Here is a 12,341-nt window from a genome sequence, read left to right as displayed (position 1 = left end):
TCCTTCTCCTTCTCCTTCTCCTTCTCCTTCTCCTTCTTCTCTCTCTCTCTCTCTCTCTCTCTCTCTCTCTCTCTCTCTCTCTCTCTCTTTCTTTTTGATAAGAGCTCACATATCTTAGGCTGACTTTTCAAATTGCTTATGTCGCTGAGGATGGCCTTGAACTTTTGATCCTTCCTGCTTCCATCTCCAAATGCTTGGGTTGTAGGTACATGCCACTACACCCTATTTACGGGGTGCTGGAGACTGAGCCCCTGGCCTTGTGAGAACTTGCCAGCACTATACTAACGCATCTAGATCTCTAGCCCAAGTCTGCGATGTTTTTAATGTTTGGGAGTGTGTGACTTGTCAGAGGTTAATATTCTCTTCTCTTCTGTCACTAACGTACTCGTTTATTTGATGAGGAGAATTCCTATTTCATTTAGTTTTTATATTTACATGTTTAGTGACAACACATAACATACAACATAATTCATATCTCACAACTTTATAATTTGTTTTAGATAGAGTCTTGCTGTGTATCCCTGGATGGCCTGGAACTCTCCGTGTAGGCTAGGCTGTCCTGGAACCTATAGAGATCTGCCTGTCTTTGTCTCCTTAGTCCTGAGATCATAGGCATCCAGCACCACTTCCAGCCCAATCTTATGTATTCACACAGGAAAAGTTCGAGCAGGCAAGAACCTTAGCGTTCTAATGGAGCCCAGTAGGCTGAAGGTATGTTCATCATTTCCTGTATAAATATTTAATGGAAATAGTAGTGTTTGTTAATTGGAGCACTGTCTCAAAGACAGTGTAGCTTTCCGTTGAGATTTTTGTTTTGTTTGTTTGTTTGTTTGTTTGTTTGTTGAGACCAGATCTCACTGTTTCTCCCAGGCTGACCTTGAACTGGCAATGCAGTTGAGGAGGACTGTGAACTGTTGATTCTTCTGACTCTACCCCCCCCCGCCCCCGCCAGATGCTAGTATTACAGGCACGTACTACCATGCTCAGCCATATATACTTTAAGTTATTCGGTTACAGTGAAACTAGGCATTTTACAGTTATAACACAAAAGCCTCAGTTTGAACACGGTGGGCTCGGTCATTTAAGCGAGAATATTTTCCTTTAATTAGCACGACAGGAAATGCCCATTCTTCGAATCTTTTTCATATTCATTCGGTGCCATGCGACATCCAAGAAATTAGTAAAAAACAAATGGTAAACTAGAAATACGTATATGTTTTAGGGTAACTGACTTCACGGGACAAATAACACTGGACATCCAGCTTGTTATTTTATTAATAATTGTCTGCAGTCCTCCTGGGGCCCATAGTGTAGTTCCTCATTAGATTTTTAATTTAGGTGAATATTGAATACTTTATATAAAAGGGCAGGATAAGGCAAATAGCTACTGTGGCTGTAATCTATCTGGTTTTCTTTAAGAAGATTTGATATTTCTTAATCGTTTGCCCTTAGTCCTGGGACTCAGGGAAGGAAGAGTTCCCTGGTTGGATTCCCCAGCTTTCCGGTGTGTCCTTTTCCTTTCCCCTCCTGCCTCCGGCTGCAGTAATGTACACTCAGCCATCTGAGATGTTTGAAAGCATTAGGACCCGGAGGTCATTGCTCAGTGTGGCCTTTGAAGATTGTAACCCACACAGGGAGCATTTAAAAGCATGGATTAAGGTCTCCCAAACAACAGTGACACTCACTCTGTGGACAGGCTGGCCTTGAACTCGGAGATTCACCTTTTCCTGGCTCCTGAGTGCAGGGGGTTAGAGGTGGGCACCACCATGCCTGGCTCCTGTGTCTGAATCTTGTCTGTAAAATGGGCACATTTGTAAATCTTTTTTTTTTTTTTTTGGTTTTTTTTTCGAGACAGGGTTTCTCTGTATAGCCCTGGCTATCCTGGAACTCACTTTGTAGACCAGGCTGGCCTCGAACTCAGAAAGCCACCTGCCTCTGCCTCCCGAATGCCCGGCTACCGGCACAGTTGTAAATGCCATCACTCCCATACCTCAGCAGTGGCGTTGGATAAAAAGAACCCTTACTGTCTGACTGCGCTCAATGCTTGTCCCCTCCCCTCTTTTTTATTTGTAGGATCAGGTACCAACACAAATGGTTCCATAAGAAAGCACTCATTGTGGTCAGGGACCTGAGAGGTACCATCTGAGTAATGGATTACTCTGCATGAACCCCCAAACCGAACCAGGACCTTAAGACCTTAAGTGGGCATTTTAGATGTTTTTAAGGAAGGACACAAGCAAGCAAACAATGAAGACCTCGGTGTTGTTGGATAGAGACTGTACCGTGAGAGAATGTTCAAGGGCATGCAAGCACCAGGTGACAGGGAGGATTGATGACCTGCTAAAGACTTCACTTCTGGCTCCCTGTTCTGACATCCTCATGTTTTTTGTTTTGTTTTGTTTTGTTTGCTACTAGGGTCACTTTTCATCCTCTGGTGACACATCAGGAATGCCTGTGGTGTGGCCATGAGGCCCGGCAGAGGGCTTTACAGAAATGCTAGCCTGCACAATTACGGTCCAAAGTATTAATTACATTTCCAAAGATTTATCCAGAAAGCAAAAGTGGACAGTTTAGATAAGAGAAACTAATATTTTAAAAGGGGCATAAGAGTGTCTGTCGGTTTACTGTCGTGAGGACAACTAAAGGCCGGCATTGAGGTGTCGCCTTGTGTGGTTGAGGGCTGAGCGCGGCTCGCACTGAGTGCTTCAGGACAAGTTCTATCTGGTTCACCATTCTGTTCTCCTTAGCGTCCGCATCTCCTACTAAGCAAACCAGTGGGTGGGAAATCTGATCCCTGGAGAGCAGAATTCTGTTAGCAAGTGTTCCTAAGTGAGTGATGATTATTTAATACTATTAGGCAATAAAGGCAGGTGTATAGTCATCTGAGTAAACTCTGCTCACACATTTTGTTGTAAATACGGGTATTTGGCTTTGTTGTAAGTAAAGAGTTCAAAGCTTAGATGTAAATTCTGATGTCCTAGCCAGACCTCTGTTGTTTCTAAGTTTAAAATGTATTTGCAATCCATCACAGTCATAACATAAATACAGAAAAATGTTGGTATTTTGAAAATTCTTTTAAAAATGAAAATTCTTGTGTGTCATCTTTAGCAGTGAAAAGATAACCAAAAGGGGAAAAAGATGGAAGCTGTCATCTTTGGGGTTGGGTATACAGCTCAGGGGTGGAGAATTTGCTTAGTGTATTGGAGGCACTGGGTTCAATCCCCAGTTCTACCAAAATAAAATAGAAGGGGAAAAGCGTTATGGAATTGTCATCTCCCATAATGCAATGGAGGCCTGTCTTCAGTACTCATGGGAAGAGACAACTGAGCTTGCTAATGCAGCCATAAATCACTAACAAGAATAAACTGCCGCGGGAAGCAAGAAGAGAAACATCCTTTACTGTTGTTACCCGGGGGGATTCATCAACTGTCTCAATCATAGACTAGTACTGACCTCTACAAAGTTTGCTATTTAGAAGGCAAATGTTAAGACGAGAAAATTATAACCAGCCTGGAGATGGCTCAGTGGACCAGAGTTCGGTTTCTAGCACCTACGGAATGGCTCACATCCTCCTGGAGCTCCAACTCCAGGGGGTCCAACGCCCTTTTTCTGGACTCCTTTGGGCATCTATGCTTACTAACCTGGGATAACCGTCTCTGTGGGCTGCTCTAGGCTGTTTGAATATCTTTGAAGTCACTAGTGCTAAGGCAGTCGAAAGCTCCCTCTTCTTTTTGGAGCTGTACCCTGTTATCTTTGCTGCTGTTGTACACACAAGGTATCTGAAAGGTGTTGACACCAATTTAAATGTCACTGCCTGGGAACTTAAAAGGTCCCCGGACCAGGACTCTGCCCTTAGACCACCAAACCAAACCCAAAGTGACTTTGTTGCATGTAACGAAAAGATGTTGCCACAAGACGGTTGCTCTCAGGCCTTTGAACTGTCTTTCCTTTGTTCCCTTTAAGAATCCTCTCAGCACAGTTGAAAGTTTCGAAGCCAGCTTCCTCCTCAGCCCCCCTTTTACAATTAAAGGAAAAAAAAACACTATGAAGCTCACAGAAAAGTTGCAGTATAGTGCAAAAAAACATATTTTTTTTTTTTCGGAAAATGTGAGCATAAGTTGCTGAGTTGATCCGTTATCACTTTGAGCTCTTTAAAGTGTAGGTCCTATCTCAGGGCATAACCACAGTACAGCCAGCGAAACCAGGAAATGAACATTGGTAAATTACTACCAATTTATCCTCTGCCCCATCAGTGTTCTGATTGTGTCTGTAATACTCTTTCCCACAAGAGGATTTAGTCCAGAGTGCTCGTGGTCCCCGTCACATCTCCACTTGCAGTCTAGAACAGTCCCTCATGCTGTCACAGCTTTGACACTTCCCAGGATTGTGAGCCAGCTACTTTGGTTTTTTTGTTTGTTTGTTTGTTTGTTTGTTTGTTTTTCGAGGCAGGGTTTCTCTATACAGCCCTGGCTGTCCTGGAACTCACTTTGTAGACCAGGCTGGCCTCGAACTCAGAAATCCGCCTGCCTCTGCCTCCCGAGTGCTGGGATTAAAGGCGTGCACCACCACGCCCGGCTCTGCCAGCTACTTTGTAAGCTCTCTCTCAAGTTAGGTTGATCCCTCATGGCATGACTCCTGCTCTGTAAGAATTAGGGTGTCCACCATAGATGGTCAAGTGTGACTTCACGTGTGACTTCGTGTCAACCAGGCTTTGCCACTACATAGCTATTCTTTCACTTCTATGGTTTTGGTTTTGAGCTTTGAAAAGAAGTACTCTAGGGACCTGGAGAGATGGCTTAGCTGTTAAGAGCACTTGTTGCTCTTCCAGAGGACCTGAGTTCAGTTCTTAGCACATGTTAGGTGGCTTCTCACCACTTATAACTCCAGCCCTGAGGGACCAGACACCCTCTTCTGGCCACCTCTGGCACCCCCAACCACACACAGGGAATCCACTAACTCAGACACATACACATAAATCGAACTAATTCACAAGTATTTTGAAACTATATAGATAGCCTATTTATATTCAGACTTACTTTTTTAACTAAGTAGATAATGTATTTATTTTATTTTATTTTATATGCATGAGTGTTTCGCCTGCATGCATATACATGCATCATGTGTACCATGTGCATGCTTGGTCTTCACAGAGTTCAGAAGAAGGCATTGAACCCCATTGGACTTAAGTTAGAAATGGGTTATGAGCCACCATGTGGGTGCTAGGAACTGAAACCAGGTCCTCTGCTAGAGTAACAAGTGTTCTCCAGCCCCTTCATCAGATTTTCAACAGCTTATTTATTTCATTGCTCACTAATGCCGGTTGGGTAGAGGAAACTCTTTAGTGATGACTTCTGTGCCCAAAGACATTCTCTTCCTTCTACGATCTCTTTCTTGCCTTCTGGCCTAGAACAATGTTTCCAACCCATCTTGTTCTTTCCCTGATATGAGCTGTTTCTCTAGGGAGCCTGGCTCTTTAAGAGGAGAATAATATTTGGATGTTCTGTCAGAGGCTGGGAGATGTCTGTGCTCCTGTTACCAGGTGATATTGGCAAAGAGGGCTGTATTTATCTATGAGTACTCATGTACGTACATTTATATGTGTGTTTTATATGCCGTAGCAGCCATGGGTTTGTGCCTATGCCTTCAGTTCCAACACAACAGGCTTACATATTCAGTATTAATATATTCCTTTTGAGGATAGACCCCAGGCCCTTCCATATATAAGGCAAGGGCTCTACCACTCATAGCCAAGCCAGAGTTTCCATTAAATATTATTGAGACCTATTTTAAGGGTTTTAAAGGTTCAATAGAAACACAGCCCTTTGTGTTGCAGCCACCAAATCAAAGGCTATCTTGCTATATTTAACTAAAAGATGTCCATTCTATATGACAGTTGCTCATGAAACCTTTGAACTAGCTCTGTGGTCCCCTCCCCCCACGCTGAGAATCTTCAGTGTGCACGTGAAAGTTTCACAGCTGTCAGAGAATGACCTTGAACCCTGGATACCCCCTCCCCCACCCATGCCTCTCAAGGGCTTGGATTCTGATACCTCATGCCAAACTGCGATTTTTTTTTTAATCTTTCAAATTCATGTGTTTCTTATGCCTTCATATTTTGTTGCTAGCATGGAATGGCTGATATACTGAGCTTTCCCAATTAGAATAGAGTGTATATAGAGTGATTATATCTTTCAAACAACCAGGAACATAACCTGATTACTGTCTATGCTATGACATATGAAATCAGTATTATCCTGAGCAGTTTTGCATAAACCATTACCATGAAAATAAAAGCAAACCTCAAAAATTTTCAGCTACACAGGAGATACCAAACCATTATTCCCAGAGAAAACAATTTACAGATTCTAGACATGTAATTTAAAAACAAAAATCTATCACCTGAAGACATTAGAAACAGCCTAACGGGTTTTTGCTTTAAGAACAGGCTCCGTCTTAAACCTCAGAATTACTAAAGCTTGAATCCAGAATCTACAATCTTAGTTAAAACCACAACAATAATAACAACAACAATGAAAAACTATACACAATTAGAAAAAAATGGGAAGAACTCTGATATGGAAAAAGCCAAAAGGGAAGTATGAATTGTCCGGTTGATTCTGGAAGAGTGTGTGTACATGTGTGTGCATGTGCATGTGTGTGTGCCTGTGTATGCATATGTGTGCATATATGTGCATGTACATGTTTGCACGATACTCCATCTGGAGCTGAACTATGAGATTGGTTTCCTCAGGGTGACCAACGCATTCAGGTGTCCTTGGAAATATGAAATCTCTATGTTGCTGTGGTCACTCTGGCTGCTGCTTCCCCCAGGTGAAGAGGGAGAATTAGAACGTTAACCCAGAGAAGTTAACTACATGTCTTATAAACTGAAAACAACCACAATTAATCCCCCCATTCCTACAGAGTTTAGAGAAATGTAAAAGAATTTAGGATTTCTGCAACATATCATTTATAATGTCCGGAATACAATCTAAAATTGTTGGGTCATACGAAGACGCAAGAAAATGTAATACTTCCTTCAGGGAAAGAAAAACTAATGATGACTGGGCTCAGATGATACAGGAATATTGGGAAAATATTGGGGAGAATCTAATACAACTGTGAGTATTTGAAAGATGTAAAGGAAAAACACACACAATGAATTAACACATGGGAAACGTTGGAAAAGAAACTATAACAAAAATAAAAATTCTAGAATTAAAATCTTTAAGAAACTCTTTGGATGGTCTTAACAGCAAAGTAAGATGATTTAAAAGTGACTGGGATCTTGTGGTGTGTCTCTGAGGTCCCAGCACTAAGAAGGCAGAGGGAGGAGGAGGATGAATTCAAGGCTTACCTAAACCACAAAGCAAAGCAAGTTTCAGGCCAACCTGGGCTACATAGTCACAGCCTGAGAGCAATATATATCATTCACTGTGAGCGTTAGAGCTGAAATCACTTGGATGGGAACGGTCTCAAGGGAGGTGTGGGAAATAAGGAGGTACCGAACCCACTTGTAATCGAAGTCATAGGAGAAAAACAGAACAGCAGAGGGGTATGTGAAGAATTGCCCTCGAGAACATTTTGGTTTGTTAAAGACCCTCACTTTATTGAAGAGTTCAAGTAGGAAAATGCAAATAAAAGTCTTGTCATTGTCAACGGCTGTAAGCGAAGGTAAAGTGAGGGGGGGGATAGTCAAAGAAAAAGAATAAGAGCAAGAACACACCACTGACTCCTCACCGACTCCTCACCGGCAACTGTAGAACGCAGAATTCATGCTGTCTTTAAGGTGATAGAAGAAGGGGAATCGGGGGGAGACCTGCCAAGCTAAGATTCTGTTTTTGGTTTGGTTTTAGGTTTCACTGAGGAGTGCAGGCAGGCCTGGAACTTACTATGAACTCCATCTGGGCAATCCTCCTGCTCTGTCCTTAGGAATACTGAGATGACAAGTGTGAGCTTCTGTGCCTGGCTCAATCCATAAACATATATCCACAACAGGGTCTCACCGTGTTAACTTGGCTGGCCTGTAGCTCATTATGTAGGCCAAACTGGCCTTGAATTGAGAGAGTTTCCTATCTCTGCCTCCTGAGTGCTGGGATTAAAGGTGGCATACCTGGAATCAGTATTCTGTACCTAATATGATTTCTTTTAAAAAATGTTTTAGTTATTTTTATTTTATGTGTATGGATGTTTTGCCTACACAAGTGTGTGTGCACCACATATGTGTCTGGTGCCTAGGGAAGCCATGAGAGGATGTTGGATATCCCAGAACTGGAGTCACAGAGCTGTCATGTGGGAGCTGGGGATTGAACCCAGGTCCTCTGGAAGAGCAGTCAGTGTTCTTAACCATGGATCCACCTCTCCAGCCCCCAAATAAAATTTAACCCCCAAAATAAAGTAAAGGTATAGCCAAATACATGAAAGTTATGAGCCACTGATCCCATACTTAGAGTAGTTGGACTACTGTAAGTATTAGCTGAAGTTCTTTAAGCTGTAAGCAAATCGCTGTTAGACAAGAACCAGACATTCATGAAAAAGGAAATAAAAAGCACCAGAAATAGCCAGGCATGGTGGCACATGCCTGTAATCCCAGCACTTGGGAGGCAGGTGGATTTCTGAGTTCGAGGCCAGCCTGGTCTACAGAGTGAGTTCCAGGACCGCACAGAGAAACCCTGTCTTGAAAAACCAAAAAAAAGAAAAAGAAAAAGAAAGAAAGAAAGAAAGAAAGAAAGAAAGAAAGAAAGAAAGAAAGAAAGAAAGAAAGAAAGGCACCAGAAACGTTAACTATGTGGGTAAAGCCGAAATAAAATTTCCTCTTGATTACTGTAAAATAAAATGTGACTATCTATAGCAAAATTTAATGGCATTGTCTGGTGGCGTTTGTGATATATTTAGATATGACATGTGACAACCAGAGTGTAAAGGATGCAGAGCAGAAAAAAGGGTTAAAATGGCTGCCAGCTGCTGTGAGCTGGTGAGCTGGTCTGACTTCGTTAGGAAGCCAACTGTGGAAAACTGAAGACGTGTGTTCCAGCCTCTAGAACAAGCAGAAACAGACAGACGAATAATAGTGTTTGGGGAATTTAAGAGTCTTCCTTGAGCAACTTAGACAGCCAGCCAGCTAGAAGTGCAGCCTGAGAAGGTGTGAGTGGTCCTATCAGTTACTTTAGTCTCACTGACATTCATCAGCCAGTTCACCCAGCCACAGCGCAGTGTGGCTTTTCCAACTACGTATAGCATGTTCTTCCCAAGAAAACGAACAGATCTTCATAATTGTAAAAACCCAGAAATTGGGGGTGGTTAATCCCAGGACTTGGTAGGCAGAGGCAGGCAGATTTCTGTGAGTTCAAGGTCACCTGGTCTACGTGACACACTCGAGGCCAGCTAGAGTCTCAAAAACAAAAACAAGCTGTGCAGTGGCGGCCTATACCTTTAATCCCAGCACTTAGGAGGTAGAAGCAGGCAGGTCTCTGTGAGGTCAAGGCCAGTCTGGTCTACAGAGAGTTTCAGGACAGCCAGGGCTACACATAGAAATCCTGTCTGGAAAAACAAGACAAAACAAAAAAGCAAAAATAACAACAACAAAAACAAAAACCGAAACAAAACCCATCCTGAAATAAAGAAAGAAATGGACTGAAATCATAGGCTTTTTAAAAACTGTAGTAGAGTAGAATTTAAAAAAATCTTCTTACTTTTGGTTTTGTGTTTCCCTTTTTGCAAAAAAGGAATTGAACCCTGAACCATGCACATGGTCTGTCATGGAGTTACATCTCTTGCCCAGAAATCAATAAATATGAAAGAACAGAGAGCTCAGATTCTGCTAAATGTCTACAAATTAAACAAAGTTTAAATAAAGTAACCAGTGGCCTGAAGAAGTCCCAAGGAGATTGTAACTAAGTTACAGTGAGGGTAAAGAGTCAAATTCATAGGATGCTCAAGAATAAACCTCAAGGGACAACATATAGCCTAGGTGTTCACAGTTACAGAGCAGGAATTAAAGCAGTTTACCATAGTTTCGCCTTAATAGGCTAAAAAAAAGGAAGGGCAAATTAAACCCAAAGTAAGCAACAGAGACATGTCCTGAAGGGCAGAGAAAATGCAGAGAAAATGAACTAAATCAAAAGTTGGTTTTTTGAGGAGATGGGTCTCCCAAACAAGAAAAGGCGACTGCAGATTATCAAAACAGAAACTGAGAAAAGATTGCCTGACTGTAGCTCCTACAGGAAAGGAAAGAGATGACGGGGCAGGGGGGGACCACAGGAATCTCACGCCAAGAAATTAGACCATTATAAAAAGTAAGCAAAACCTTTGAAAAGTAAAACTCACCAAAAACAAATGGGATCAAAGTCTGCATTGGCCCGTAGCTGTTTAAAATACGAAGCTGGGATTTAAAGTTCAATCGAAGCAGCGTTACTTTAAATGTTACCATAAACATTAGAGAGGAAACACAGTCAGTTTGACATGATTTAAATAATAATAATAATAATAATAATAATAATAATAATAATAATAATAATAATAGGAAATGCTACAAAAACAACAAAAGAAAAGTCTAACAAAGAAATTTTATAAAGTGTAGGCCTAAACCATCCAGACATAAACTCACAAATTCTTAATAAACTGGCTAGTGGTTGGGTCCTCAGTCCACACCACAGTGGTTAAAGTCATAACCAGGCAGGGATGTGTCCCAGGAGTGTCAGAAACATAATCTCAGGAATTTATCTCATCATGAAGTTAATGAAATGCATATGGGTGAGGACACAGAGCAACAGGCAGAACGCATATTTTGCTGATGGCACAACCGCTTTTGAACAAGTTCTGGCAGTTTCTATTAAAACTAAACATATACTTACTCCATGACCCAGTAACTCGACACTTGGGTGTTTACTCAAGAGATCCGAAAGCCAATGGCTCCCGAAGAAAGACTTTTACATGGATCGCCATACCACAGTCTATTCATGAGAAAAGCAAACACCTCCCAGCTGAGGGACAGCCTCTGAAATACCTGCCTGTCACTCAAAACTGTCAAGGTCACCCAAACAAGGAAAGTCTGAGACACTAACTAACCAAGAGGAACCTAAGGGGACACAGTAACTAAACTAATGCGACCAACCGACCAGCATTGGGCGGAAAGGAAGGAAATCTGGATTCTTAGTATAATGACTAGATATCTGACTGTGAGTTATAGCAGATGTCCCACACTAACAATAAGATAGTGATTAAAAGGAGAGGTGGGAGCCTTTTGCACTTGATTTCATAATTTTCCAATAAATTTAAAACTATCTTCAAACTTAAGCTCATTGTTAAAAATTTTTTAAGGATCTATTTATTTTATGTGTATGAGTGTTTTGCCTGCTTATATGTGTTTACACCTGTGCCTCCTACCCTCAGAGTGCTGAAAAGGGGACATCACATCCTCTGGCACTGGCGTTTCAGGCAGTTGTCAGCTGCTGTGTGGGTGCTGGGATCTGAACTCAGGTCCTCTGCAAGAGCAGCCAGTGCTCTCAACTGCTGAGTCATCTCTCCAGCCTCAAGTCTACTTTTTACAAATTAAAAAAAAAAAAAAGTTTTATTTACAATAAGGAAACCTAAAAACATCTAGGTATGGTGGTATACACCTTTAATCCCAGGAGGCAAAGAAAGAAACCAATAAACAAACAACAGCAAAATTAGACATAGTTTAAATATTCCTCAACAGGAGAGTAGGTAAGTAGTGGATTCATACAGTGCAATATTACTTTAAAAAAAACAAAAACAAAACAAAACTAATGAGAATCACTACTAAATGCATGAATCCCAAAACATTACGTTAAAAGAGCCTTAGACAAAAGGATTTGCATCATCTGTCTGTATAATTCCGTTTTCACGAAGTTTTAGAATAAGCTAAAACTATAGAAAAGCTACAGTGGAAGCTGTTGTTTCTGGAGGCACCGCATGGGTGGGTGGGTGGGTGCATGCGTGCGTGTATGCATGCGTGCGTGTGTGCATGTATACACTGACTGGGAAGGGCTCATGGGGACCCCTTTCTGGGGTGATAGTCACTCTCTGTCCTGTACACCTTTCTTCCCACTTCTTCCTTCCCCTCCCCTCCCTTCTCCTTCCCTCCCCTGTCCCCTTCTTCCTCCCATTCCTTCCCCATGGAGTCTCATTATGTAGCCCAGACTGCGCTGGAACCCACAGTCCTCAGACTCCTGGGTCCTGGGATTTACAAACACGGACACTTACATCTGGATATTGACAGGAGTTTGCCTTACACAAAGACACACACTTTTTAAAAAGTCATTAAAGCCGGGCGTGGTGGCGCACGCCTTTAATCCCAGCACTCGGGAGGCAGAGGCAGG

At 42.0% G+C, this 12,341-nt stretch overlaps 1 protein-coding gene across 1 annotated transcript in view; it reads left to right on the top strand.

The window, feature by feature from the left end:
- Ikzf3 (IKAROS family zinc finger 3) overlaps positions 1-12,341 on the top strand; it is an 85,872-nt gene that overhangs the window by 15,557 nt on the left and 57,974 nt on the right. The gene's annotated exons all lie outside the window — the stretch shown is intronic.

Source organism: Mus pahari, chromosome 14 (genome assembly GCF_900095145.1).
Source record: "Mus pahari chromosome 14, PAHARI_EIJ_v1.1, whole genome shotgun sequence".
Lineage (NCBI taxonomy): Eukaryota > Metazoa > Chordata > Mammalia > Rodentia > Muridae > Mus > Mus pahari.
Note: the sequence above shows the minus strand (reverse complement) of the source record. Positions and strands in the feature narration are given on the sequence as shown.